Source organism: Sinohyriopsis cumingii, chromosome 3 (genome assembly GCF_028554795.1).
Source record: "Sinohyriopsis cumingii isolate HCF-2022 chromosome 3, ASM2855479v2, whole genome shotgun sequence".
Lineage (NCBI taxonomy): Eukaryota > Metazoa > Mollusca > Bivalvia > Unionida > Unionidae > Sinohyriopsis > Sinohyriopsis cumingii.
The window spans coordinates 149,182,479-149,209,908 of record NC_142963.1 but is presented as its reverse complement, the minus strand read 5'-3'; the positions used below and the strand labels follow the sequence as shown (position 1 = coordinate 149,209,908).

The 27,430-nt window shown below is 40.9% G+C and overlaps 1 long non-coding RNA gene across 1 annotated transcript in view; it reads right to left on the bottom strand.

Annotated features, from left to right (window-relative positions):
- LOC149804127 (uncharacterized) overlaps window positions 1–25,477 on the bottom strand; it is a 28,436-nt gene extending 2,959 nt beyond the window's left edge. The window contains exons 1-3 of the long non-coding RNA XR_016420307.1: window positions 25,410–25,477; window positions 24,633–24,739; window positions 23,506–23,629 (exon numbers count right to left, since the gene is read on the bottom strand). This is a non-coding gene — a long non-coding RNA (uncharacterized LOC149804127). The remainder of the gene's footprint in view (window positions 1–23,505; window positions 23,630–24,632; window positions 24,740–25,409) is intronic.
- Between the last annotated feature and the right edge of the window lie 1,953 nt (window positions 25,478–27,430).

Here is a 27,430-nt window from a genome sequence, read left to right as displayed (position 1 = left end):
TTTTTTTAAAAAAAAGTTTTTTTAAAATTTAAATTTAAATTTAAATTTAAAAAAGGGGTAGGCAATTCAAAAGACTATCTCTTTTCGAGAAATATGGCTGGCCCTGAAAAGGGCCTTTGGGTTTTATGTTAATGTATTCATTAACATAAATGGCACCGCATTGGTCTTCTTCTTGTCCTTAGGCTGCGTCTTACTGTTGGTCCGTACATCAGCACTCTTTTCAGGCATCCTTGTCTTTCGACGTAGATCCTACGTATCCACAGGCTGGTGTTGGTCCTGTGGACAACGGTCCACTTCGATCGGACATACATGAGCAAGTCTGTCCGAAACATCATGGAAGACACAAGGGTGGATGACTCAACTGTAGTCCACATCTTGAAGCGACGAGAACAGGTGAATCAATGCACTGAACGGCGCTTATTTATAGGCGGAGGAAGGATTGAAACGGATTGAGTTCATTTACCAATCCGAACACGCGTTACAGAATTCAGTCAGCTCGCATCCAATCCGAAGAGAGCAGTCTGTGACGTCACGTAGTCAATATAGATTCGCTAGCGCTTGTGTGCAGTCAGTCTATGCGACAGTGATTCAACATGACGGAAACTCAGAAAACGGTCCATTGGGGTGCACCAGCAGGGGAGACTGCCCAAGGGAACTCGGACTTACTTTCAGAAGAGGTGAATTGGGATTTTGTGGATTTTCTCTCCTCGCAAGAATTTGTTCCGGAACCTTCGTTACTTTCTTCATTACCGCAAGTGGAGAATTTTAGACAGAGACAGAAAGAAGAATTGGAGAAATTTATACAACGACAAAAGGAAGCGGAACAGGCTTTTCTCCTACAGCAACAGCAACAAGAAGAAGAAGAGGTAAAAAAAAACAACAGCAAGAAGAAGTAGCAGCAAAGAAACAAGAGGGTGAAAATCAAACGGTCACGGTACTGTTGGACATTTTAGCGGAGTTAAGAAGTCTGAAACAAATGTATCAGACTTCTTTATCACGACCGAAGAGAATACGACCTTCCCGAGCCAAACATGTCAACCCTGTGACTAAGCCTACCGTACCACCCTTAGTGATTTCAACCCAATCATCATCATCATCAACATTACGCAGTCCAGAAGTAGGCCTTGGCCGTGGCAAAGGCTTAAGGCAGTTAAAATTGATTGCTTAAACTCACCCCTACACCATGAAGAAAAAAGGCCCTTTTCAGGGCCACCCACATTTCTCGAAAAGAAATACAATTTCAATTTGCCAATAACTCAAAAAAACTCACCCATGTTACCCTTATAGTACGTGTCTGTGTATGAGTGCGTGAGTGTAGCTTCTTATTTTAAAATCACAACTCAAAGACACTTACCTTATATCATTCATTTATTCTTTTCTCCATTTTTTTACAATCCAATTCACAATTTATAACACAACACTTTAATAATAAGTTCATTAATTTCTTCTTTTCTCCTTGTTTAGTCTCTCTGTTTTTTGAATTTCTTCACCGTCACACTCTTTTCCTCTTCTTCCTCCTCGCTTTCTTCCCTTCTTCTTTTTTTCTCCTGTTTCTTTTTCTTCACCTGTCTTCTTTCTTCCTCAGAAGAATCCCTCTCTTCCTCTGAAGAATCCCTCTCTTCTTCTGAAGAATTCCTCTTTTCTTCTGACTCCTCTTGTTTCTTTTTTGGACAATCTGGAGACCAATGTCCTTTTTCTTGACAATAATAACAGGTATCTTCACTTTTGTCTCTTTTAGTCCCTGTTTTTTTTCTTTTTTGACGGTCTGGACACTCTGAAGACCAATGCCCTTTCTTCTGACAGATATAGCAAGTATCTTGACTTTTATCTCTAAAGGAAGGAGAGTAGTCCGTAGGCTGGTCTGAAGAGAATTTTCTAATGACCCCTCGCAAAGCTCTGACGAAACGTTCCATCTGGTCAGTCTCTTCCATCGTTGTGCTCGGCTTGAGAGTGAAATGAATAGTGAAAGGACAAGACACACACCCTTTTATATACGCTGGTCTGCCAGGACTATAAAGTAGTTTATGGTGTTTGAACTTGAGTCATTTGACTTTTTGCTTTCAAGATGAAACGATCCCATTCATTCGAGAAGAAAGAAGAAGAAAGTAAGAGGCAGAAACGTGATCTATCGCCTCGTACCAGGGCTGAAATCTTGGCACAAATTCATGCCAGTGATTTTGAAGAGGACATGAGTGAACCAGAATCCAAACCCTCTAAACCAAGTTCACCACCCTTTGTCAACCCTGAAAAGTACTATTCCATTCGAGAGACGGAAAAGCGCTCCTCTAGAAAATTTAGAACCACGGCTTACAAATACACGGTGAAGTTTAAAGATTTCAAGTCCGAAGTACCGTTAGAGAAAGCAGAAGTGTTCATCACTGAGGTGTGGGATTCTTTGCTCACTGCACTCAAGCGACAATGTCAACCCAAAGAAGACGATCGTTTGAGACTTTCCATACAACACGACGGTTTGAAATCCCCTGTTTGGATCGAGTTTAGCACCCCTGCAGAATTAACTGCTTCCAAAGTCATGGACAAGATTCAACACGTACAACAATCTAATGATCAGTTTGACATCACCGATGGTAAAGCCACACTGGACATGACCCACGTCTCTCCTCCTCAAGGGACTGGACGCAAAAAGATGTTATTGGTGGACGACCTTCGCAACACCAAAAAGAGTCTCGTCCGAATTGACAACCCTCATGACCAGATGTGCTTAGCCCGTGCCATCGTGGTGGGACGAACCTATGCCAACAAGAACGACACGGTAGAATGGAAAAGAACCTGGGACACTATTCAACGTTCCCATCGAGCCAAACAAGGAAACGAAGCAGAACTCCTGTTGCAACAAGCTGGCCTGTCCAAAGACACACCCTGTGGCATTCCTGAGATGCAAAAATTGCAAGATGCCCTAGCTCCACGCTACACCTTGAAAGTGCACCCTCAAGAAGTGCGCGGACCTCTGTTGTTTCGAGGCCAAGACTTTAAGGACGGAAAATACATTCATGTCTATTATCACGATGAACATTTCGATACCATTACCAGTATCACCGGATTCCTGAAATACGGTTATTACTGTGAGAAATGTGACCATGGTTATAACAATCGAGAGCAACACAAGCATTGTGGAACGAAATGCACAGGATGTTTGGCCTCTTCACCCTGTCTGAGCGAAGAACCAGTGCCTTGTTCCACTTGTCTGCGCACGTTTGTCAGCCCTACCTGTTACCAACAACATCTGAAAACGCAAGGTTCACAGAAGAAATGCGCTTGTCAACTGCTGAGATTGTGCTCTACGTGTGAACAAGTCATACGTACCAATAATACCAAGGCACACGTATGTCGAGGAAAGAAAAAATGTCACATTTGTCACCACATCGTGGACTTGGAACACCAATGTTACGTGCAAAAATACCAACCCCCACCAGAGAAAGAGGACGGTCACAAGAAGAAAGGCAATTTCATCTTTTTCGATTTCGAATGCATGCAAGAAACTGGCATTCACATTCCTAATTTCTGCGTGGCTCATCGAGCGTGCGAGAAGTGCATTCAAGAACCTATCTTCAGTCATTGCCCTCACTGCAGCAAGATACCCGGAGGGCGTGAAAAAATCTTTCGGGGACCGAACACGTTAGCCGATTTTGCCCAATGGGCCTTAGACCCCGTCGACAAGACGTGGAGCCAAGAGGACATCGAACGTTACGGAGATTGTCATCGTCATGCCACGGTGATGGCTCACAATTTCTCCGGATACGATGGACAGTTTCTTCTCAGATATTATACGGAACAAGGCACCGAACGTCCTAAAGTGACTTTGAACGGAGCCAAAATCATTTTCATGCAAGTGGGACAAGTGCAGTTTAAAGATTCGATGAGTTACTTGGCCATGCCTTTGAGTCGAATGCCTAAAACGTTTGGAATGACAGAAATGGCTAAAGGGTACTTTCCACACTTTTTCAATACGGAAGCCAATCAACATGCCGTTCTACCCCATTTGCCTGAGGCTCACTATTACGACCCCGACAACATGCGTACCGAACAACGAGAAGCTTTCTACGCTTGGTACCAGGCTCACGCCTCGGACCCTTTCGACTTTCAGGAAGAAATGCTAAAGTATTGTCGTTCCGACGTGGACATTTTACGGCGTTGCTGTGGAAAATTTCGAGAACTGTTCATGGAACACGGAGGGGTCGATCCTTTGAAAGAAGCTTGCACCATTGCCAAAGCGTGTTCCTTAGTGTATCGACAACGATTCATGCCTGAAAAGACCGTGGCTGTCATCAGTCCTCAAACGACCCACTTTGTCAAACGTCAATACTCGGTCAAAGCCCTACGTTGGTTACATTACTTGTGCGACAAGGAAGACAAGTGGATTCAGCATGCCCGCAACGGAGGGGGCGAAAAGACCATCGGAACGTATTCGGTCGATGGCTGGGACTTAGAAAACCCCAAGATCGTGTACGAGTTTAACGGTTGCTTATTTCACGGATGTCCCGTCTGTTACCCTGACCGTGGCACTAAAAATCAGTTTTTGCAACGAACCATGGAAGACTTGTACCAGGACACTTGTCAGCGGCGCCTAAAGTTGGAACAGCAAGGATACCAAGTGGTGGAAATGTGGGAACACGAGTACGATCACCGTATGAAAACCGATCCCGAGTTTAAACGCCTCGTGGAAAGTTACCAGTTCGTGGACCCGCTGAACCCGAGGGATAGTTTGTACGGAGGAAGGACCAATGCCACTTGTTTGCTGTACCAAGCCGACGAAGAGAAAGGAGAAGAAATCAAATACTTGGACGTGTGTTCGCTGTATCCCTACGTGTGCAAATATTGTCGTTTTCCTGTAGGGCACCCGCAATTGCTGACGGAACACATCGACCTGAAAAACATTCGACAATACGAAGGCTTGATCAAGTGTAAAGTTTTGCCTCCCACGAACCTATACCATCCCGTCTTACCTCACCATTGTCAAGGCAAACTGATGTTTCCCTTGTGCCGTACTTGTGCCGAAACGTGCAACCAAGACCAACCTTGTCAGCACAGCCAGGAAGAACGTGCCTTGACGGGAACCTGGGTCAGCGTAGAATTGTTCAAAGCTCTGGACATGGGATACCAACTGTTAGAAGTGTACGAAATTTGCCACTTTCCCAAGACACAACAATACCGCAAGGGTGACCCCACGCAGAAAGGCATTTTCGCCGACTACGTGGATGCCTTTTTGAAACTGAAACAAGAAGCCAGCGGCTATCCTTCCTGGTGTCACACTCCCGAAGACCAAATACAATTCAAAGAGAAATATTACGAACAAGAAGGTATCACTTTAGACCACATCGAGAAAAACGAAGGCAGGCGATCGTTTGCCAAAGTGATGTTAAATTGCTTGTGGGGCAAAATGGCACAACGACCGTGTTTACCCAAGACGGAATATTTGACAGAACCTTCCCGCTACTTCCAGATGATTCACGACAAAACCAAATACATGAAACACGTGGACGTCGTTCGAGAGAATTTGATCTTGGTCAATTACGAAGAAGATCTGGACTTTGTGCAAGACGACCCTTTTGGAAATGTCATCATTGCGGCTTACGTGACAGCCCATGCTCGCTTAAAATTGTACGAAGCTTTAGAACTGTTAGAAGAACGCGTCCTGTACTTTGACACGGACAGTTGCATTTACATCCATCACCCGATTCAACATCACCCTAACATCGAAGGAGACCGTTTAGGAGCCTGGACAGACGAACATCCCGACGACAAGATTCTAAGTTTCGTCAGTGGCGGTCCCAAAAATTACGGCTACGAATACCGGGACAAACAAGGAGAAGTGCACACGACGTGCAAAGTGAAAGGACTGACTCTGAATTATCGTACCAGTCGAGTGGTCAACTTTGGGGTATTGAAAGAAGCCTTGCAATCGGGAGAGGATGGAAACTTTAAAGTGACCACTCACCAACCGAACAAGATTGTACGTTTACCCACTCACCACATCGTCAGTCGACCTTTGGAAAAAGTTTATCAAATCGTGTACCAGAAGCGAGTTCGACTTCCCAATCATTTCACCTTACCGTATGGACACGTTGGTATAAAACATTGGTTGTAAGAGGATAGTTACCCCACCAGAAAGATGACTTCGCCACAGCAAGAATCGAGTGAGAAACCCGATGAGAACTCCAAGTTCAAACCCTACCATTTTCCAGTCTTCTTACCTGACTATTGTGATTGTGCCCGTCGATTGGACACGTTTCAGAAATGGCCTACGGATAGGGAAGGATTACCTTCTTCGCATGTTTTAGCTAGAACAGGATTTGTCTACTTGGGACCTGAGTCAGGATTGGGATACGAGGTGCAGTGTTTCGCTTGCGGACTGAAGTTACGAATGGATCTATGTATCTATAAAGATTCAGCTATTCTGGAGCATACTCGATGGTCTCCGAATTGCCCTTACCTTTCTATGGCCTTTCCACCCATCACACTACGGTACAATGTTGACGGTACCTTAGAGACGGTACCTTCCGAAACAGGACATAAAAAACGTAAAAAAGGAAAGATGTACAAGTTGGAGACTGCATTGAGACTAGTATAAAAAGGGGGGCTATGGTCAAGATCGATAGTTCATTGTGACTACCAAGACCGAGCGAACAAGATGAATACTTTGAAAAAGACATCGTTTCAGTTTGGGGATTGTAAAAAAGTTGTATCTTCCTCTAGTGTGACTAATACTGGATGGATAAGACCCAGGCATTGCGACGGAAAATGTCCGGAAGGAAACTGCGATTGTCCATGTGGTTACCATTGTAATTGCGTAACGGAGTTTGCAGACGAGTGCGATTGTGAGCCTTGCGATGGGACCGATGCTGTACGTTGTGACCTGAGCGATGCCGTAAAGCATCATGGGAACTTTGTTCTCACTGCCCCTGTCATGGAAAGTGATGCTGTGCGTGTCAAACCTGAGGGATGCGAAAGCGATGCTGCTCGTCCTCTTGGACATTTTACTGGGTTTCGTTTTAAAGGGGAATGTCGACCTTCACGTTTACCTCCCTACGGATGTCATCCAGCCCTGAGCAAACTCCTGCCCATTTCACTCAACCCTCATCGAAACGAACCTGTGAAAAACGAATATTCGTTTCCTGTGCGTTTGTCGGAATACTGCGACTTTGAAAATCGTCTTCAATCGTTCAAAGGAAAATGGCCTAAGTATCTGGGAGGACCGACCCCCGAAGAATTAGCCAGAGCCGGATTTTTCTACTTGGGCGAAGGAGATAAAGTCAAGTGCTTCAGTTGCGGTGTGTCACTTCACCACTGGGAACCGCAAGATTCGGCCTACGTAGAACATGCTCGATGGTCACCGAATTGTCATTACTTACCTTTAGTGGGACCGAGACATTGAAGTAACTTCTTACCATAATCATCTGTTCATGGATACTTTACAAGAGAACATTCGTGCTTTGCCTGTGGAGTTGAGAGAACGCATTTATCGAGAACTGGTCAAAATACAAGTGAAACGTAAAGAACAATTGCATCCGATACGTCACCGGTGTTTGAACCACTGGTACCTGAAGGCTATACAAGGATTGATTCAATTGAAAGTGTTCCATCGGACAGACATTGATCAACGATCCTCTAGTTTTAAAAAGGATTGGTTTGGTATGGACGATTGTAGTTACATCATTGTAAACGTACTGCATCGAATTCCAGAGGAAGAGTTAACGAATTACCAACATCTTGAACACAATGTCAACTTGGTGAAAGAGGAAACTTCTGAACGAATTGTAATGTGTAGATTAGTGACTCAACGATTTAAATTCGACACTGAAGTGAAACCATGTTTGTGCAAAGAGTACATTTCTTGTGTCAGACCAAAGAGGATTTAGTATGACCTATTCATGGATACTTTGCTAGAGAACATTCGTGCTTTGCCTGTGGAGTTGAGAGAACGCCTTTACCGAGAGCTGGTGAAAATACAAGTCAAACGTAAAGAACAATTGCATCCGTTACGTCACCAGATCTTTAACCACTGGTACCTGAATGGTATAAGAGAACTGATTCGTCAGAAATTGTTTCAGTGGTCAGACCTTGTTCAACACTTTGAGTTAGTGAATGATCGAAATGTTCATTATTTTGGTTACTTCGAGATTCACCTACAGCAATACATTGAGGAAGACAAGTTAAAGGATTATCAACATATTTTACGTGGAATCTACTTAGAGGAAGAGGAAACTTCTAAACGAACTCTGAAGTTTCGGTTACAGTATGCAAGATTTAGATTCCCTACTGGAGAACGAAGATCTCTGGCTAGAAAGTACGTGTATTGTTTCCGAAACAAAGAGACTATAAAAACAGGCTGCCATGCCACGACTTATGTCACATGTCATCCAACAGATTCCGTGGAAGGAACTCAATGACCATATTCAAACCGTGGATCATTACCATCGATTATTGCAAGAACTGTATCCATTCAATTTTGGACGACAAGTGGTGTGTGTCTTAGTGACTTGTTTTCTGGGATTTCGTTTACCAGCCGATTCTTTGTGGACTCTTTACGATCAGTACTTACCACCTCCATGGCCTTAAATGGTCACGAAAAACTCCTTTTGTTCAAAGCCTTGCGTTTTCATCTGGATACTTCTCGACCTCAACAGGAAAAAAAGATTCGTCAACTTTTAGCGACCCAAGACGTGTATGACGATGTGTGTGTAGCTTGTGACTTACACCCTCATTGGACAGATGTTCGTGATTGGAAAAAGGGGGGTTTTGAGGTTTGGACCCAAGAAGTGGCCCAGTATGCACAAGAGTTGTTCAAGGAAAAAAGTTACTTTTCAACCCGTGTTAGTGACGGTGCCAGAAGAACCCGTCACCGAGAACAACCACTCGTTTCAGGACAGGACTGTCATGGACATGCCTGAAAGGTCATTCCGGGAGGACACTTGTGTGACAATACCTCATGTAGAAACTGTAAGAACATTACACACTGTCCCTAGGACATCTTGGTTAACCAAAACATGTTGTACAGACACTTGTTTATATTTCACTTTGATCGCTTTGCTGTGTTTTATATTCCTGTACATCACTATTTGGGTTGTATGTATTTTTGTCTTTCGTGTTCATATTTGAAACATTCAATAAACGTGTTCTGAAAAAAGTATATAAACTCTTGTCTTGTTTGTTTTTTCGTGTCACAAGTGACATTTCTCATACCATGGCTACCTCTGCTGTCTCTGCTCCCTCTTCCTCTACTGTCAAAATCATCGACGAACACTTAGATCGTGCCAGTTGGGAGGCTTTGTATCTTCGCCATCCCTTTAACATGCTCATTGCTGGACCTAGCGGTTCGGGCAAAACCGAATTCGTCAAACGTTTGATCGAACATAAACATCATTTGATCGATCGGCCCCCTCAACGGATCGTGTGGTGTTACAAAGAGTGGCAATCGGCGTACAGCCTCTTGCGAGAAAGTCAAGGCGATTCCATCGTGTTTGTGGAAGGCATTCCTAAAGAAGACGACGGCATCGTCTCTGACTCCCGTCTAACCCATTTGGTCATTTTCGACGACATGTTAGGAGAAGACGAAGAAGAAATTAAATTGTGGTTTACGCGCAAAGGGCATCACCGTAATGCCAGTGTCGTTTACATCACCCAAAATTTGTTTCAACAAAGTAAAGCCCATCGTACCATCAGTCTCAATGCGCATTACGTGGTCTTGTTTAAAAGCCCTCGAGATAAATCGCAAGTGCAAGTCTTAGCCAAACAGTTAGGAACGCCTTGGCTGACTCAGGCGTACGACGATGCCACTCAAACTCCACACGCCTATTTACTCGTCGATTTGAAACCTACGACCCCCGAGGATTTGCGATTTCGTACCCACTTGTTTCACCACTGGTGCCAAGACGGAGGGCCTGTCCTGTACACGTCTCCGTCCTCGACTTCATTTCACTCCCCATGAAAAAATCTATAAAAACCTCAGACCCTTTTTCGTCTGTCTCACACAGTGTGAACATGACGTCCCTTCAGTCGCATCTTCCCGTCAAATTGATTCGTGCCTTGTATGGCATCAGTCGAGAAAAAGATCCACAAACACGAGCTCGTGTCTTAGAAGCTAGTCTCAAAGAAGTCTTACGATGGTTCACGGTGACGGCACGTCAATTACTCCAAGGAATCATTCAGATTCCTCATCAAACCCAACGCTTTTTCGATCGAAACAAAGTCGCTTTGGTCCAACTGGCCGATCCCCGCATCGACACTCAAACCAAAAAACAAATCATTTTGAAACCTGGAGGGAGCGGTACTCTAGGAGGGGTCATCATTCGCTCACTCTTAAGATGGGATCCTAATGCCCCCAAAGTTATCCCTAAGACAAAAGTCCAACGAAGCCCCAAGAAGAAAAAGAAAAAGACCAAGTCCCCAAGAAGAATAACTTCTCCAGTGGCAGGACCCTCCTCTTACCAGACACCACCATCATCACCCCGGAAAAAGAAAAGAAGCCCCAAGAAAAAGAAACAGAGAAAAAGTCCTCAAAAAAAGAAAAGTCCACAGAAGAAAACTAGTCGCAAGAGAGGCACTTCGGCCAGGACGCAACCTTACACTCGCAAACCACGACCTGCCACAACGTCTCCGGCAGCCTCACGTTTGTCCACTTCTCCGTTGATGTCACCAGGAACTGAAGAGTACTTGGAGACGTTGATCACACCAAGAACTTCTCCGTTGATGACCCCCAAAAGAGCTTCCCCAGTGGCAGGACCTTCCAATTTAGCAGCAGTGGCTGCTGCTCACAAAGTACCTTCTCCCAAAATCAAAGTTCAAGAAAGATCGGGCATGTTACAAAGTTTACTGGATTTGTCCAAGCAAGAACTGGCTCGATTTAGTCCGTTACGTACCCCTGCACGACGTGTCATGCCTGTCCTCAAACTGATAAAACGTAAAGACAATCAGTGGCGACGCGTTCCAGTATAAAAAAGGCCTGTGACCGAGTAGGGTATCAGTGTTTTTAGGTGCTCCTAAAGACTCAAAGATGTCACCCTCCAGAAAACCCCAAGGAAAGAAAAGGAAAGGACTACCACCACGTTTAGCCAAACATGGGGACCTGTTATCTGTCCTGTCCAAAGCTTCTCCACCCCTACGAAAAAAACTCATTCAAACGGCCTCCAAAGAGGTCATCGATACCGTGTGCGAATGTTGTTTGAACGTTTTGAAAGGCACTATCCCTTTGTCCAAACACCAGAAACAATGCTTAGGCAAACATCGTCACGTTCTTCGGAAAATGGTTCAAAAGAAAATTCCCATTCGTCAAAAAAAGAAGATGTTGGTCCAACGTGGAGGCATTTTACCTCTCTTGTTAGGCCCCATACTGAAAGGAGTCTTGGGAACCATGTTGGGAGGACTGATGGGAGCAAGATAAAAAGGCCTTCGGAAGTCCCAAGATCTCAGAATTCACCCCTGACAACCCCATGGAAGGACGAAAACTAGCTTTAGTGCCTTACAAACGATGGATGGAATACCATCGGTGGCAAGAACAACGCACCCCGCATTTACCTCCCAATCCCAATTTGAGCGAGATGTCCCAGTTACAACACGAATTGCAGTCCTTGATGGATCGCCAAGATTTGTCCGAAACAGAAAAATCGCAAAAGTACGGTCAACTCTTGCAACGACTGCAACTCTTTCACCAGAAAGCTTTAGACGAAACAGCTCTACCCACTTTGAAAGATTTTAAGACCTTGATGAAAAGTCCAGCACCATCACCAGTACCAGTACCAGTACCAGTACCAGTACCAGTGGTCAAGACAGAAAAAGGAAAAGAAGAAGAAGAAGAAGGATTTCAAACTCCACCCGAAAAAGTACGCAAGTTAACAACACCACCTACCTCCAGAATTGGATGGATTAAAAAGATGATGGCCACCCCTTCTTCCTCACAAGAGAAAAAGAAAGTGAAGACAGAAGTGAAAACAGAAGTGAAACAAGAACCGATATCCCCCGCTCAGACATCCTCCTCCTCTTCGACACCTATTGCTGGCCGCACACGCAAAGCCTTGCAATCCAAGAAAATACCCCAAGAGAAAAAGAGTAGCCTCTTCCAAGAGTGGGTGCCTTATTAAGACACCAATCCACACAAAAAATGGAAAAAGTCTTAGCTAGCATTTACTACGATCCCTCCCATCCTGCAGGTTACGCAGGAGTTCAAAAATTGTATCGTGCTGCCAAAACCCGACTGAAAAGTCTCCGTTTACCTCAAGTGCAACGATGGTTACAAGAACAAGCTACCTACACTTTACACAAACCCATTCGACGCAAGTTTGCCAGAAGTCGCACCCGAGTGGAAGGCATCGATCATCAATGGCAAGCCGATTTAGCCGATGTCTCTCATTTGGCCAGCTACAATCGTGGCTACAAATATTTGTTTTGTGTCATCGACGTCTTTTCCAAATTTGCCTGGGTCGTGCCCTTGACTTCCAAATCGAGCAGCGAGTTAGTGCGAGCCCTGCAACGGGTGTTGAAACAAAGCGGTCGTCACCCTCTTCGATGGCAAACGGACAAAGGCACCGAATTTCTGAACCAAGCTTTCCAAAAAGAATTAAAGAAACGTGACATTCATTTTTTTACCACCGAGAATCCCGAAACCAAAGCCAGCATCGTGGAACGTTTTCAACGCACTTTGAAAGAACGCATGTGGAAATATTTTACGCATCACCACACTCTGAAGTACATCGACATCTTACCGCACCTGGTGCAAGCGTACAACCAATCTTACCATCGAAGCATCGGACGTGCCCCGCAAGACGTGACTCCCGACAACGAAGTGCTGGTGTTCGAGCGCCTGTTCGGTACGTCCCCGACGAGGGCTGTCCCCAAGAAAAGTGGAGAGTTGGCCGTAGGAGATTGGGTGCGCATTGGCAAAACCAAACGCACTTTCGACAAAGGTTACTTACCTAACTGGACGACCGAATTGTTTCGCGTCACTGGACGAGTGCATGGCCGTCATCCTGCCGTCTATAAATTGGAAGACATGAACGGAGAAGTACTCAAAGGAACGTTTTATTTGCCCGAGTTACAACGTGTCACCAAAAAAGAAGACGACGTGTACGACATCGAAAGCATTCTCGAACGCAGAACCCGTAAAGTGGGCAAACGACGTGTCAAAGAAGTCAAAGTACGTTGGAAAGGATATCCACCAAGTTTCGATTCTTGGATCGACGCTTCGCAAGTCATCGACTATAAAAAGAAGAAGTGACCATCATGCCCTTTCACACATCAGACGCAGCTACGTCGACCACTCCTTCTTCCCCTAGTTCTTCTGTGCAAGATTTACAAAAACAACCCTTGTGGGTGTGGTGTGGAGAACGTGTGCCTAAAACGCAAATCGTCTTTTTCTGCCAAATCTTCGTGGTGTATTGTGTCATCGGGGCAGCCATCGCCAATTTGAGTTTGCAACAAGGAGACAAACAATTGTGGACCATTTTATTGAGCAGTTGCATCGGTTACCTACTTCCCAATCCCTCCCTGAAATTCTCCTCGAACGGGAACGTTGTGTCCAGTGCCAGTGCCAGTCACCAGTCCAACCACAATCAGAACCCCATTTTGGGCGGAGACACACCTCTGACATCCACTAATATTCCCTCGGACAGCCACAGAACTCTGGAATTATGAGTCACCAAAACCAATTTTACTTAACCTTACCCAGTGACAGTTCCATGGAGGTGTTTCCCAACAACACGTTGTGCTGTTACACAGCCAAATTACCTCAAGCCATCCCCTTAGATCACGAAGCCCATTGGGAAGTGGCTTTAGTAGAAATGATTCACCCGACCCAAGTCCTCAATGTCATTGCCCAGCAAAATACTTTTACGGTTTAAGTTCATGACGAGCAATTGCAAGAGTACTTGGATAAGAATGTCAAATATGACAATAAAACCTATGATGAGAAACTTAAAACGTGGACCTACAACTTTGTGATTCCCCCAGGCTATTATTTCAGTGGTCATCATTTGGTCAGCGCCATAGCCTCCAAGTTTAATGGTGTGTTTGGGGAAGTTTTTAAGAAGGACAATTTCAGGAACAAAAGTGTCACCATGGAGTACCACAAAGTAGCTCGTCGCTTCTTGATGAAATTTGAGCGAAGTAAAATCGTGTCCATTATATTTTGTCCCGAATTGTTTGACATGTTGGGCGGGGACATGGAGCTGAGGAAGAACTTAGAACGAAAAACATCACCCGAATTACCAGTCATTTTCGACAACGTGACTTTTGGCCAGTATTTTCGTACCCCGGTAGAACTGAACCAAGGACTGAATTTGATGTTCGTGTACTCCGATGTGGTGGAATACAACGTGGTGGGACACACCTCCGTACCGTTACTGCGTGTCATTCCTTTCAAAGTAGATTCTGCCACAAACGCTGACGAGGAAGGTGGAAACACTTATCACGTCCACCGCGAATTTGTCCATCCTCACTATTTGCCGGTCACTAAGTCGTATTTGGACACGGTCAACATTACTATAAAAGGAGATTTGGGACAAAATATTCCATTCACTAACAAAGGAAAAGTCACGGTGAAACTCCATTTTCGAAAACGGTTCTCTCACGACTCGTAAGTAAGTCATGTATCCAGTGTACCAAGGGGTGGCTCGACAGCGAGGACACGGTTTAGGAGACATGTTAAAATCGGCCTTTCGTTCGGTGGCCTCAGTGTTGAAACCGATGGTGACACGAGGATTGCACGCCTTGAAAGATGCGGCACTGACACAAGGCAAAGAATTTCTCCAAAATGTCATCATCGACAAACAGAACCCTAAAGAAGTCTTCATGAGGGCAGGCAAAAATGTCTTGCTGCAAACGGGCAAAGACATTTTAGGCCGACGAGACACACCTATAAATGCCCTGCAGGCTACCGAGTCAAGCATTCAGCAAGGACAAGGCAGAAAGAGACGACGAAGAAGAAAACACCCTTTCACCAGACTTCAAGCGAGAAAGGCCAAGAAAAGAAGAACCGTTCGAGACTTAGACGTTTTCGATTATTGAAACACAGCAACAACAAAAAATGATGCACCGAGAGTCTTGCGCTTGTTCCAAGACGGAACTGGATCTGTTTGCCATGCCCCCCACCATGATGACCATGCAAGAATCCCAATGGGTGGAATTTCATCCCGTCTCCTCATTGACAGCCTCAGCTCCCATCGAGTTTGAAATCAAAGGACAGCCCGAAGATTACATCGATCTGAATAGCAGTTACTTGTACCTGAAAGTCCAAGTTCTAGATAAGGAGGATGGTGCAGTAGAAGACACTGAGAATATAGCTCCCGTCAACAATTTCATGCATTCCTTGTTCAGCTCAGTGGACTTGTACTTGAATAACAAACTAGTCAGCAGTAGCATGGATACTTACCCTTACCGTGCCTACCTGGAAAATCTCTTGACGTACGGAATAGATGCCAAGGATACTCATCTCAATGCTTGTGTGCTGTGGGAACCTGACGAAGCGAACGAGTTCAACACATTAAAAAAAGACAATGACGGCTTTGAGGAAAGACAAAAGAAAATCCTAGGTGGAAAGAGTTTAGAACTGATGGATCGTTTGCATTTGGACATGTGGTTGCAAGAGAAATATTTGCTGAACGGTGTCAATGTGCGCCTGAGACTGAATCGCAGCAGTGCCGCTTTCCATTTGTTGGCTGATAGTGATGCTACTAAAGGTGGCAATCCTAAAAGCACAATCCTACAAGCCAGACTCTACGTACGGCGCGTGGAAGTGTTACCCAAAGTGGCAAACGACATCAGTCAGACGTTGAGCAGAACGACAGCCAAGTATCCCATCCGACGTGTGGAAGTGAAAACGTTCACCATTTCTGCTGGACTACAATCCATAACCGAAGATCATCTGTTCCAAGGACAGTTACCCAAACGTTTGATCCTTGGTATGGTCTCGAATGCAGCCTTCAACGGAGCCTTCAATCAAAATCCTTTTAACTTTCAACACTTCGACGTAAAGAAAATCGAAGTCAGTCGTGATGGCAAGACCTTGTGTACCTGACCTTTCGAACCTGACTTTGCCAAGAACAATTACTTGAGATCGTACTTGTCCCTGTACGAAGCCACCGGACAGTTAGGAACCAACACCACTCACGGCATTACGTACAACGATTATGACGGAGGCTATGCTTTGTGGGCTTTCGATTTCACTCCAGACCAAGGCAGCGACGAGGGACATTTCCACCCTATAAAATCTGGCCAGATTCGTGTGGAACTTCAGTTTGCAAATCCTCTGACAGAGACAGTGAACGTCATCCTGTATGCAGAATTCGATAATACCATAGAAATCAACAGTTTGAGAGAAGTCATTCTAGATTATTAGAAAGCCATGGAAGACTGTTATCCCTCTTTACAAAGTGGAGAAACTTTGGAGACGGAATGTGAGGAGATCGTGGAAGAAGGATCCCAAGACAAAGACGAAGAAGTTGTCATGATGAAGTCAAGATGGCCAGAACAAGAAGCCCATTTAGTCTCCTGTTTTGCCAAACACTTGGTCGACAAAATGACGGAATTGATCAAGAAAAATTGCTATGGATGTCAAAACGATCATCCCAGTCAAATTCAACACGATAAATGCCTGATGTTGAGTCAAGAAGAAAAATTGGACGAGTATCTGGACGAAGCTTGGAGTCTCATCTCGAACAAAGACGTGTTGCACCAGTGGTATAAAGACTTGCGTGAACATTCTTGTCCAGCATTAACCACTCAAGAGATCCATCGTATCGAAGCTCTCCTGAATCAGAGTGAGGAAACAGAACGAATAACCGTTTATTCCTCAGACATTTTCAAGCAAAAAGTCAGGATCGAATTGACAACGTATTATTACCTGTGAAGAAGAAAAAAACAAACACAAAACAATGGATACCTGGGAACTTTATTACCTTTTGAACCACAGTTCGTATACGTCTTCTTGGAATCCCGTCGTCTGTGCTAAAGATGAACTCCCTCATCGCAAACCTAAAGACCATCAAGCTTACGTGATCAACACGGACGAAAGTCATCTCCCAGGAACCCACTGGGTAGCCGTCTACTTTCCTCAAGAAGGATGTGTGGAATATTTCGATTCGTATGGATTGCCCCCTTTGGAAGACGATATCATCGACTTTATGAGAAGAAATGCTCAAACCACCCGATTCAATAATGTGAAATTACAAGGCACAGATTCCTTGGTGTGTGGACAGTACTGTGTGTATTTTCTGCATCATCGGAGCCTGGGCTATTCCTTAGAACATTTAGTGACTCATTTCGATCCTCGTTCTTCTGCTAGAAATGATGTGAAAGTAGATCGATGGTTTTGTGACCATTATGTTTATCTTTTGTCTCAAGCTAGGAAACGTAGTGTCCATCAATGGCCTAATGATTTCCAACAGTGGAAATCACAATTTCATTCACAACGTTGTCAGCCCTGTTTAAAGTAGATTGTGAATTGAGAAAAAAATGTTTGTGATTTGAAAAAATTGTTTGATGTTATAATGTTGGATTATTGTTAAAAATGTTAGAGTTGTTGTTTAGTGTTAAGTGATTTTTGAATAAAAAATGTTGTGTTTTGAAAAAATGCTTTTGTCTTTTGTTTAGCTATAAGAATGTTGAATTGATGCTCTTTCATTTCTTACTATCCCTCTCATGAACGTTGCGGCTCGAAAACCGTGTGGGGATGTTTTCCTTCACGTCCGCGCTTTCACTTTAAGAACCGGGTTGTTCCCAGTCTAGCCATCCATTGTCGACTCATCCTCCTAAGAAGATGTGCTCCAAACTAGCTAAGCTCAACGAAGCCTACGTGAATCTGCATAGGGTCAGACACAGTCTGATACCGAAGCCAGAAGAAATAGAGAATGTGAGAATGTTAAAAATCACTGAAGACCTGATAGAAGAGCTCTTCAGAGAAGAAATGAACAGGGAGAAAGAAGAATGGACAGAGAAGTACAGACTTCAGAGACAACAGCAACAACAACAACAGCAGCAGCAACAACAACAGCAGCAGCAACAGCCTGAAGCTGACAGAGGCTTTGTGGATTGTCGTATCGACACCAAAGAATTCTTCTTCTCTTTCCGAAGAAGCAGACCTATCGCCAGAAAGTCTATCCTCAGAGGACATCGCATTCTTAGAAACTAAAAAAGAATGCCATAGCAAAACAAAAAACAGCCCTTTTCAGGGCTACCCAATACTCTAGAAAAGAAATAACGATCGATTTGCCAATGTATGTAGGTAGAGTAGTGTGAAAATAAACACTAACTCTAGCTTTTAAAAATGTGAGCGTATGAGTTTGTGTGATTGTGTTTGTAAGTGATAAAGTAGGTTGGTGTGGATAGTAGATTAAAATGATGTTTGTTTTTGGGGTTGTTTGAGGTGTATATTAGGGGTTAGATTGGATTGCTTTGCGTATGTGGATAGTCAATTGAAGTGATGGGTAGCATAAAAAAGTGAGCGAGTGTTTCTTTTAGGTCCGCGCGTTGTTGTTGTTTTAGGTCATGATCTAGGTAAGATGAATTTTATGTTTTTAGGGGGATGTTTTCCATCACGTCCGCGCTTTCACTATAAATTGAAACTCGTTCGGCAGTCGAGCTACCCTTGTTGATTGATCAACACCAAAAATGAACACGAGACTTGAGAAACTGTTGGAGCTTCATGTGCATCTGGAATATGCCAGGCGCATATTAAATGAACTGGCCGCGGAAGCCATTGTCGAGGAGGGAAGGATAAGAGAGGAGGAAAGAAGAAACAAAGAAGAAGAAGAAGAAAGAAGATATAAAGAGGAAAGAAGAAACAAAGAAGAGGAGGAGGAAAAGGAGAGAAGAAATTTCAAAATCCCAGAGAGTGAAAATTGGGATTCTGAAGCAACATATCCTGCCTCTGCTCTCTCCCCTCAAAAGGTAAAAAGTAACTGGGGGATAAGATGTGTATGTGGCGCCAGGCCTGGAAGGTGCCACCATTAACCAGGTGCCCATGAAGTTCCAAACAAAACAGCCCTTTTCAGGGCTACCCAATACTCTAGAAAAGAAATAACTATTAATTTGCCAATGTATGTAGGTAGAGTAGTGTGAAAATAAACACTAACTCTTTATTAATAGTGGAAGTGTATGTGTTTGTGTGTTTGTAAGAGCTCAGGTATGTTGGTGTGAATAGTAGATTATGGGTTTCTTAGCAAATGTGGAGAGTATAGTTAGGGTTATATTATATGAAATGAGAAAAGTGGGATGTTTTCCTTCACGTACGCGCGATGTTCGGTCATCATCTAGGTAAGATCCATTTTATGTTTTAGGGGATGTTTTCCTTCACGTTCGCGCTTTTCGTATAAGAACCCACAGTATTCGTCGTTCAAACCATTCTGCAAAGAATACAAAGAAGATGGCGTCAAACCAAATGGACAAATTACAAACCTTGCAAGACGTTTTAGACAACTTAGGAATAATGGAACAGATGCTATTAAGACTGGTTGAAGACCATTATTCCTATAGTCCCCATCGTGTAAAGATGGAAATTAACAATTTAAGGAAAGCAAAGGACAAGATTAGTGGTGTCATGAAAGAGATCAAGGAGGAGAAGGAGGATGAAGAGGAAAAGATAAGAATAAGAACATGGAACGAAAAAATTGAAAAAGAAGAGGAAAATGAGAAGAGGAAGAAAGAAGAAGAGGAGGAAGAGAAGAAAGAAGAGAAGGAGAAAAAAAAGAAGAGAAAGAGTGTTGGAGATAAAATAAGAAGTTGGTGGAGGAAAAGAAGAAATTAGAAGCAGAAGAAGAAGAAGAAAACCCAAAGGCCCTTTTCAGGGCCAGCCATATTTCTCGAAAAGAGATAGTCTTTTGAATTGCCTACCCCTTTTTTAAATTTAAATTTAAATTTAAATTTTAAAAAAACTTTTTTTAAAAAAAAAAATCCCATGTTAAATTTCCCTTGTACGTATAGTATCCCACGATTTATTCCCATGTTAAATTCCCTTGTACGTAAAGTGTCCCACGATTTATTCCCATGTTAATTCCCCTTGTCCGTAAAGTGTCCCACGATTTTTCTCCATGTTAAATTTCCATTGTCCGTAAAGTGTCCCAAGGGTGTTTTTAATGCTAATTCCCATTGTCCGTAAAGTGTCCCCCTTCACTACTGACAGACATTTGTCATGGCTATGGGTTTAGTCTACCTGATTGTTGTAACGTTCTTTACTAGAATTTAATTTCAAGACATTGTTTACGAAGTTGACCTTATTAGCCATTTGAAATTACTTGCATACAGTGCACGTATTCGTTCCTATTCAGTATTAGTCCTTGGAAGTCTATAATCAGAGTTTGAAGTTGTGTTCAGATATAACTTCAAATGAATCATTTATGTAAATTATCCTTTTTAATTATTTAGTACTTATCAACTTTTTGGACTCAAACACTGCCTAGGAATTATTCGGAATTCATTCAAAGACGTTACGGGCCATATCATCTTGATATATCAAGACTATTGTTTCATCAGCACATTCAAGACTGTTGTCACATCATCACATCTACTATCGAAAGTTATTCTATGCTTTTTTACTTGCCACAGAACATTTAGGATAGTTAGGTTTAATTCAGAGTACTGTAAGTGTCCTTTGAATTTCCACGTTGTATTCTCGATAAATAAACATTATTGGCTGATCTTTTAAACGTGTTTTTCGCGTTTTTCTGTTACATATTTTAAGACCATAGACTCCGAATCTCGTCAGGGATCTAATTTTTTTTTTAAAATTCAGAGATATTAAAAATTGTTTTTAAAATATAAACTGACTTCCCTTTCGGAATTTTCTTTTTCTTTTTTGGGGAATGATTGTAATTTCACACAATTGAGAAATCGTTAGTGGCATCAGCAAGCATGCACAATGTCATCTAAAGTGGAAAACTTTATTTTATATCATACCCAGGAAGGGATAGAGTCTTTGAAAAAGGATCAGCAGTTGCTTGGGCGTGCTAGAGACTATGATCTTTCTGAAGCAGAGGCAACATTAACAAAACAAGAGATTAATAATATTTAGATCTAGTATTTTGGTTGGAAATAACAAATGCAAATATAGAGAAAGAGAAGTAGGAGATATAAAAACGAGAGAGAGAGGGAAAAAAATAAAAATACAAAAAGAAAAATGGGAAATGCAGTAAAAAAAAGTAAAAGAATTAGGATTAGCAAGCAACATTGTTGAATCAGATCATTAAGGTTTAGTCCTTTTGAAATAGATTCTGAACATACTATCCGTGGACCACTGAAGCTATAAAAATAGAAACTTCTTTCAAATGAAAGTTCCAGGACTACCCTTCCTGAATATGTGTCTGATTTCAAATACAACTGGCAAGAACTTACTTTCACTCCACGCAGTCTAAAATGAAATTATGGCATGACATAAATACAGGTGAAAGGAGTTTTCAGCCTGATCAGTTCAGGTTTTTATGCATTTACCTCAAAATCTTATTCGGGTTAAATTGTATGGGCCTTGTACGATTGTAAAGAAAGTAAATTCCTTAACTTACATCAGTAAAAATAAAAATAAATAATTTTGTCATCTATAGTCTACAAATGTGAAACGGCATCCGTACAGTATGAATCCTTTTAAAACATGAATGTTTGAAGAAAACAATGCAAGATCTGCTTGAACATGATTTTATAAAGCCAAGTAAATGTGAAGTGAGTTCACCGTGTAGTATTGTGCCTAAACCAGATAATACACTCCGCATGTGTACCGATTATAGAAAATTCAACAGTGTCACCAAAACGGATTCATTTCCAATGCATTGACAAAATTTAAAATACAAACTATATCTGCAAGTTTGACCTTTAGAAACGATTCTGGCAAATTCCATTCACGGAAGGAGTAAAATAAAGTTTACAACTTCAGATGGACTTTATCAAGATAAAGTATTTCCCTTTAGTATACGAAATTCTCCGTCAATATATGAATATGATAACATATGGTCTTCATAATAGTGATGCGTACATCGATGATGTTAGCATCTACAAGGATACCTGTAAAAATCATTTTGAAACCAATCAGAATAATGTAATTGTGATGATTCATTTAGGTAAAGGTGAGTCTTACCATGACTGTGTTATATCTTTAGGATATACTCAGTGACAAGGTCAAGTTACAAATGTAGAAGCTAAGGTCATGCCTATCGCTAAACTCCCATTGCCTGTCAGTAAATAGCAGCTGGTGTGGTTGTTGGGTATAGCAAGGTATTAACGAAAAATTGGTTATAATTTCTCCATAATTACTCGGTCTTTTACAAATTACTCATAATTACTCAGCCTTTTACAAATTTGTTGAGTAAGAAATACAAGTTTCTTTGGTCTGACAAGTGTAAGGATTCTTTTGACAAATCAAAGTCCATACGTAATATGTATATTTTGTGTCATTAATAAAACATCTTCAGATGCTAATTTTAATTCTTACAGTATCATATGTATATTTTGCTAATCTGTGTAATAAAAAAAACTTGATTGTATAAAAAATTATTTTTCTTTTTGATGGGATGCATATATATAAATATAGTTTGCTTAAACTTTGCTGGTGACATAGAGTCGAGTTTTCATATAATTGATTTCTCTAATGGCTGAGGGTTCTGTCTTCCTGGGGGGGGGGGTCGTATTATTTTTTTTCTTCTTTCGGAATTCAAATTTAAGACCTATCCTTGTTTACGAAATTAATTAAGTTTTCCATTTTAAATGAGACACATCCATGGCGTTATATTGCCTCATAGTTAATGTGACTGTAGAGTCTATATAAACATTTATTCATTCCAGTTTCAGAGTTTTTAGTTATGCTCAGATATAATTTGAGAGGAATCATTTATTGAAATTATTCATTAGAATCAGAATGTTCGCATTGGCTTTTGGGACTAAAACATACTTCAGTATTATTATGAATTCATTCAAAAACTTTATTGATTATATGATCGTGTTGCTTCAGGACAAATGTTAGATCTGCACATTCAATACTGCTGGTACACCTGCACATTCAAGACTGTTTTTACATCTGCACATTCAAGACTCGAATTCATCCGAAACATTCTATACTTTTAGAAGCGTGATATAATATTTAGGATTATTTTGGATTTCATTCACAATAATGTAGGTGTCTTTTCAATTTTCACTTTGTATTCTGGGAAAATATATTTGTTTCGTTATTTTACTTAACTTGTTTTTTCGATTCCTTTCTGTTACATAGTTTAAGACCATAGATCCGTAACACCATCGTTTGGCTTTTTCGATCGTTCGCAAACAGAATATCACTCTATTTTTTTTTTGTATGTTTTTTTTTTTGGTATGAGTGGTTACCCTAGTTGATACATAATACAAGCAAGAAGCAAGCAAATGTATACGTTATATGAGCTGGGGAAAATTATCGGGAGAAAAGAATACAAATTCGGATTCAAAGAAAATTCCAGTTCCCCCACTAACTAGCACTCTCATCACCGCGAAAATTGAAACGGCTGGTGCATTATGGGCCCCGTGTTTTGTAAAATACGTGAAGTGACTTACACGTCGCAAGCCTGACCACAGAGGAACGATACAGGACCGGCAAACGATTGACAGAGTACAACACACCCTGTATGTCCCGTACCACTCTGGAGCGAAGCCTTTAGCTTATCAACCAGATGATTCACTGTAGAGGGAATACAAAATGATATATGCGTACGAAACAAAGAAATTGACGGAAACAAATGTTGTGTATGTTATCAGCTGCAGGTATATAGAGGCGTATACAATTCAGCGAGCACAATAGTTTATATCTTGGAAAAGACTTTAATTTTATATTTGGATCGCGTACCGACACATTTCAGAATGTTTGACCAAACGTTGAGACAGGCGACTTTGATATACGTTTGCCTGGGAATAATTGGTGAAAGGTGTATCCTGGAAAACAAGTTATGTTAGCACTATTTTGTGATCAGATCCATATAAAAAATTCTATCACATGGAGCCGAATAAGTTCAATGAATACTCAAATACAGCAGTAACAAAATACAAGCATCATGTACAGATCCCTAGTCAATAAGCATCATGTACAGATCTGTAGTCAATAAGCATCATGTACAGATCTGTAGTCAATAAGCATCATGTACAGATGCCTAGTCAATAAGCATTATGTACAGATTCCTAGTCAGTTATCATCATGTATACATACATAGTCAATAAGCATCATGTACAGATCCCTAGTCAATAAGAGTAATGTACAGATTCCTAGTCAGTAATCATCATGTAAATATCCCTAGTCAATAAGCATCATGTACAGATCCCTAGTCAATAAGCATCATGTACAGATCCCTAGTCAATAAGCATCATGTACAGATCCCTAGTCAATAAGAGTAATGTACAGATTCCTAGTCAGTAATCATCATGTAAATATCCCTAGTCAATAAGCATCATGTACAGATCCCTAGTCAATAATCATCATGTACAGATCCCTAGTCAATAAGCATCATGTACAGATCCCTAGTCAATAAGCATCATGTACAGATCCCTAGTCAATAAGAGTAATGTACAGATTCCTAGTCAGTAATCATCATGTAAATATCCCTAGTCAATAAGCATCATGTACAGATCCCTAGTCAATAAGCATCATGTACAGATCAAAACAAAAATAAACTAAATGATAATAGACATACGATTGAGAGAGTCAAGATGGAGAAACTCAAGAAACCTCTTCTCTTCCACGGGTACAGCGAGAACAAGCGGAAGCACAGCGAGAAAAATCAGGGCGAGCTTCATGATGCTGCAAATATTAGACAATTGGTAGTTTCCTGCTGTATAAAGTATAATTTAAACCGCATATAGAACATAACAGAATTCAATGGTTTTGTGTTGGATATAGTATAAAGTTAGCAATATATGGAACGTAATAGAATTTAATGGTTTTGTGGTGGATACATTATAAATTTAGCAGTGTATAATACGTAATAGAATTTAATGGTTTCGTACTCTACAAAGTACTTTTTCCGCATTAGAAATTTTTGGAATGATTTGAGAGACAATTACCCCTTCGATTGTCCAGCTTATAATTTTCTTTTCCTAAGATTCGTTTGGATTCTTTTATTCGGCAAAATACTTGTATGTTGCATAATTTCAGAGGCACTGATTGTTTTCTAGGAAATAAAAACACACATGTTTTTCATAAAGCTCTCTGGCTGTGAAATAAAAACACATGTTTAATAATTTTCTACTCTGTTGTTATGGTGCCTCAGAATATTGAGTGTGGAGCATTGTTTGCACACGATAGGTAATTGATTTGACGTTTTTCTAATCGTTACATAAATAAATAGAAAGCCATTTACTTATTTAACTTTAAATTATATATATATATATATATATATATATATATATATATATATATATATATATATATATATATATATATATATATATTAATTGAATGTAACTCTCACCTTTTTGTGATGCTTCTCGTCTGTATTTTGTCCCTCAGCAGTGACTGAAGTAACGGTCCAGTTGCTATTTATACAACATGTAACCATGTACGTGAAACCAAGCTGCACGTATTATTAATCATTCTAAAAATTGATTCGGCAAAGAATTGCATGACCTTTATCAGAGCAAATCAAAAATAATATATATTATGTTTAATGTTAAATAATGCATGTGTATACATCATAGAACCATATTTAGACAAATATCCTAAACTTTTTAATGTAACTATATGATTTATATTTGTGGTACAAATTTAAATGGTTTACGTATTGCAGGAGTGTTTCGACCACTTGGATCGTGATATTACATCATGCCCTTATCACTAAAACCAACTTAAATTAGGGCAATATTGCGAAGAAATAATTACAGAGAGTTTAAAATATTGTTTGAGGCTGAAACTTTCAAAATGTTCGGTCAATATGCTAAACATATTAACGGAAATCAATACTCTTGTCAAATATGTATGTGCATCAATAATTATTGTTTGTCTGTTCTTTTTTCAGTATGCATATGTGCGTGCATATGTGTATGCTTATATATGTCGTTCATCATCTACTTTCTACCGGGGGCCCCGAGTGGTCTAAAGCGCTCTTCGTTACGGATCACTGCCATCTCACCTCTGTCTGCGGCGGTTCGAGTCTAGGATTCAGCCAATGTGGGTATGTGAGAAAGCTTGCCAGTAGCTTCTCGTGGGTCGGTGGTTCTTTCCGGTGTTTTCCCGGGTTCTCCATCCACCATTAATACTGGCCGCCATGTATAGCCTATCATGTGCTGAAAAATGGCGTTAAACCCCAAAACAACAACAACAACTACTACTTTCTACCTATGTATTTACGTATCATAGATGTTACTCTTAAATACATCTTCTTTGTAAATATGATTTGCATTTTAATTACTGTATTATTCAACTTGTTTCTCAGGAAGCATAAATAATTTAGGAAAGTTTTATGCTTTTGGTGGAGACATGACCAAATTGAAAAACAGATATTGTCAAAACATTTACTATGTTTCCGTATAAGCGGAAAGTGGAAACAGTGAACGAAATTTGTTAACTTAAATTTAAATATTTTTTAAATGGGAGTTTTTCTAAAGAAAATAACGAAAGGCTAAAGACTGGAAATAGTTTTGATTGTTTAAAGAACGATTTAACTTGAAAAATGTTTTTACAAATATTTCCACAACGTAAATTTATGATAATTAAGAAAATCACAACAAATATTACTTCCTGAAGAAGGATTATGTTAACTGATTTAAAAATATAACGGGTTAAAGTTTCTCAAGACGAGTAACACAAGAAAACGGCGGAGACTTTAAGAAAGAGTCAGTAGAACTCGTCTTTGAGTCCTTGGTAAATTCTTTATAGCAATGTCAAGGAATGAAACAACGCACCTCTTAACACATTTTCATATGAAAATATATAATCAGACTAAGAGAAATGTTTTTTTAAAAAAATAAATTACAGAAAACGTGTTACCATACCAGTATACTATCATTTTTAACATGCTTTAACTATCTGTTTATTTTCAATTATTAGCCATTTTCACAACAGGGTAAAGCTATATAAAGAAACATGAGAAGAACAAAAATTGAAAATTAAAGCAGCACTGATTTTGAAAATTAACAAATAAAGACTTCTTCAGTCCTTTTTATGGAGTATTCTGTTCAACTCCGTCCTTATCTTGTATGCAATATTGACATTATCTTATATGCACACCAGATGTGATTATTATGTGAGTAGTCAATAACAAGTCATTCAGTTGTTTAATTGTCTGGGATACCTATTTAGAAATGAAAATTGATCTTCAAATAAGATCACAAAGGCCTGATTTGCAGCTTACTATATTTAAGTATGACTCTAAACTTGTTTAAATCACTCCTTTCCTGCGTTTATTCACAGATTGTCAGCAAAACATTTTCATGGATTCCATCTCCTCCACCTATTTTAGTATATTGATATTATGTAGGTGAGCAGTAATTAATT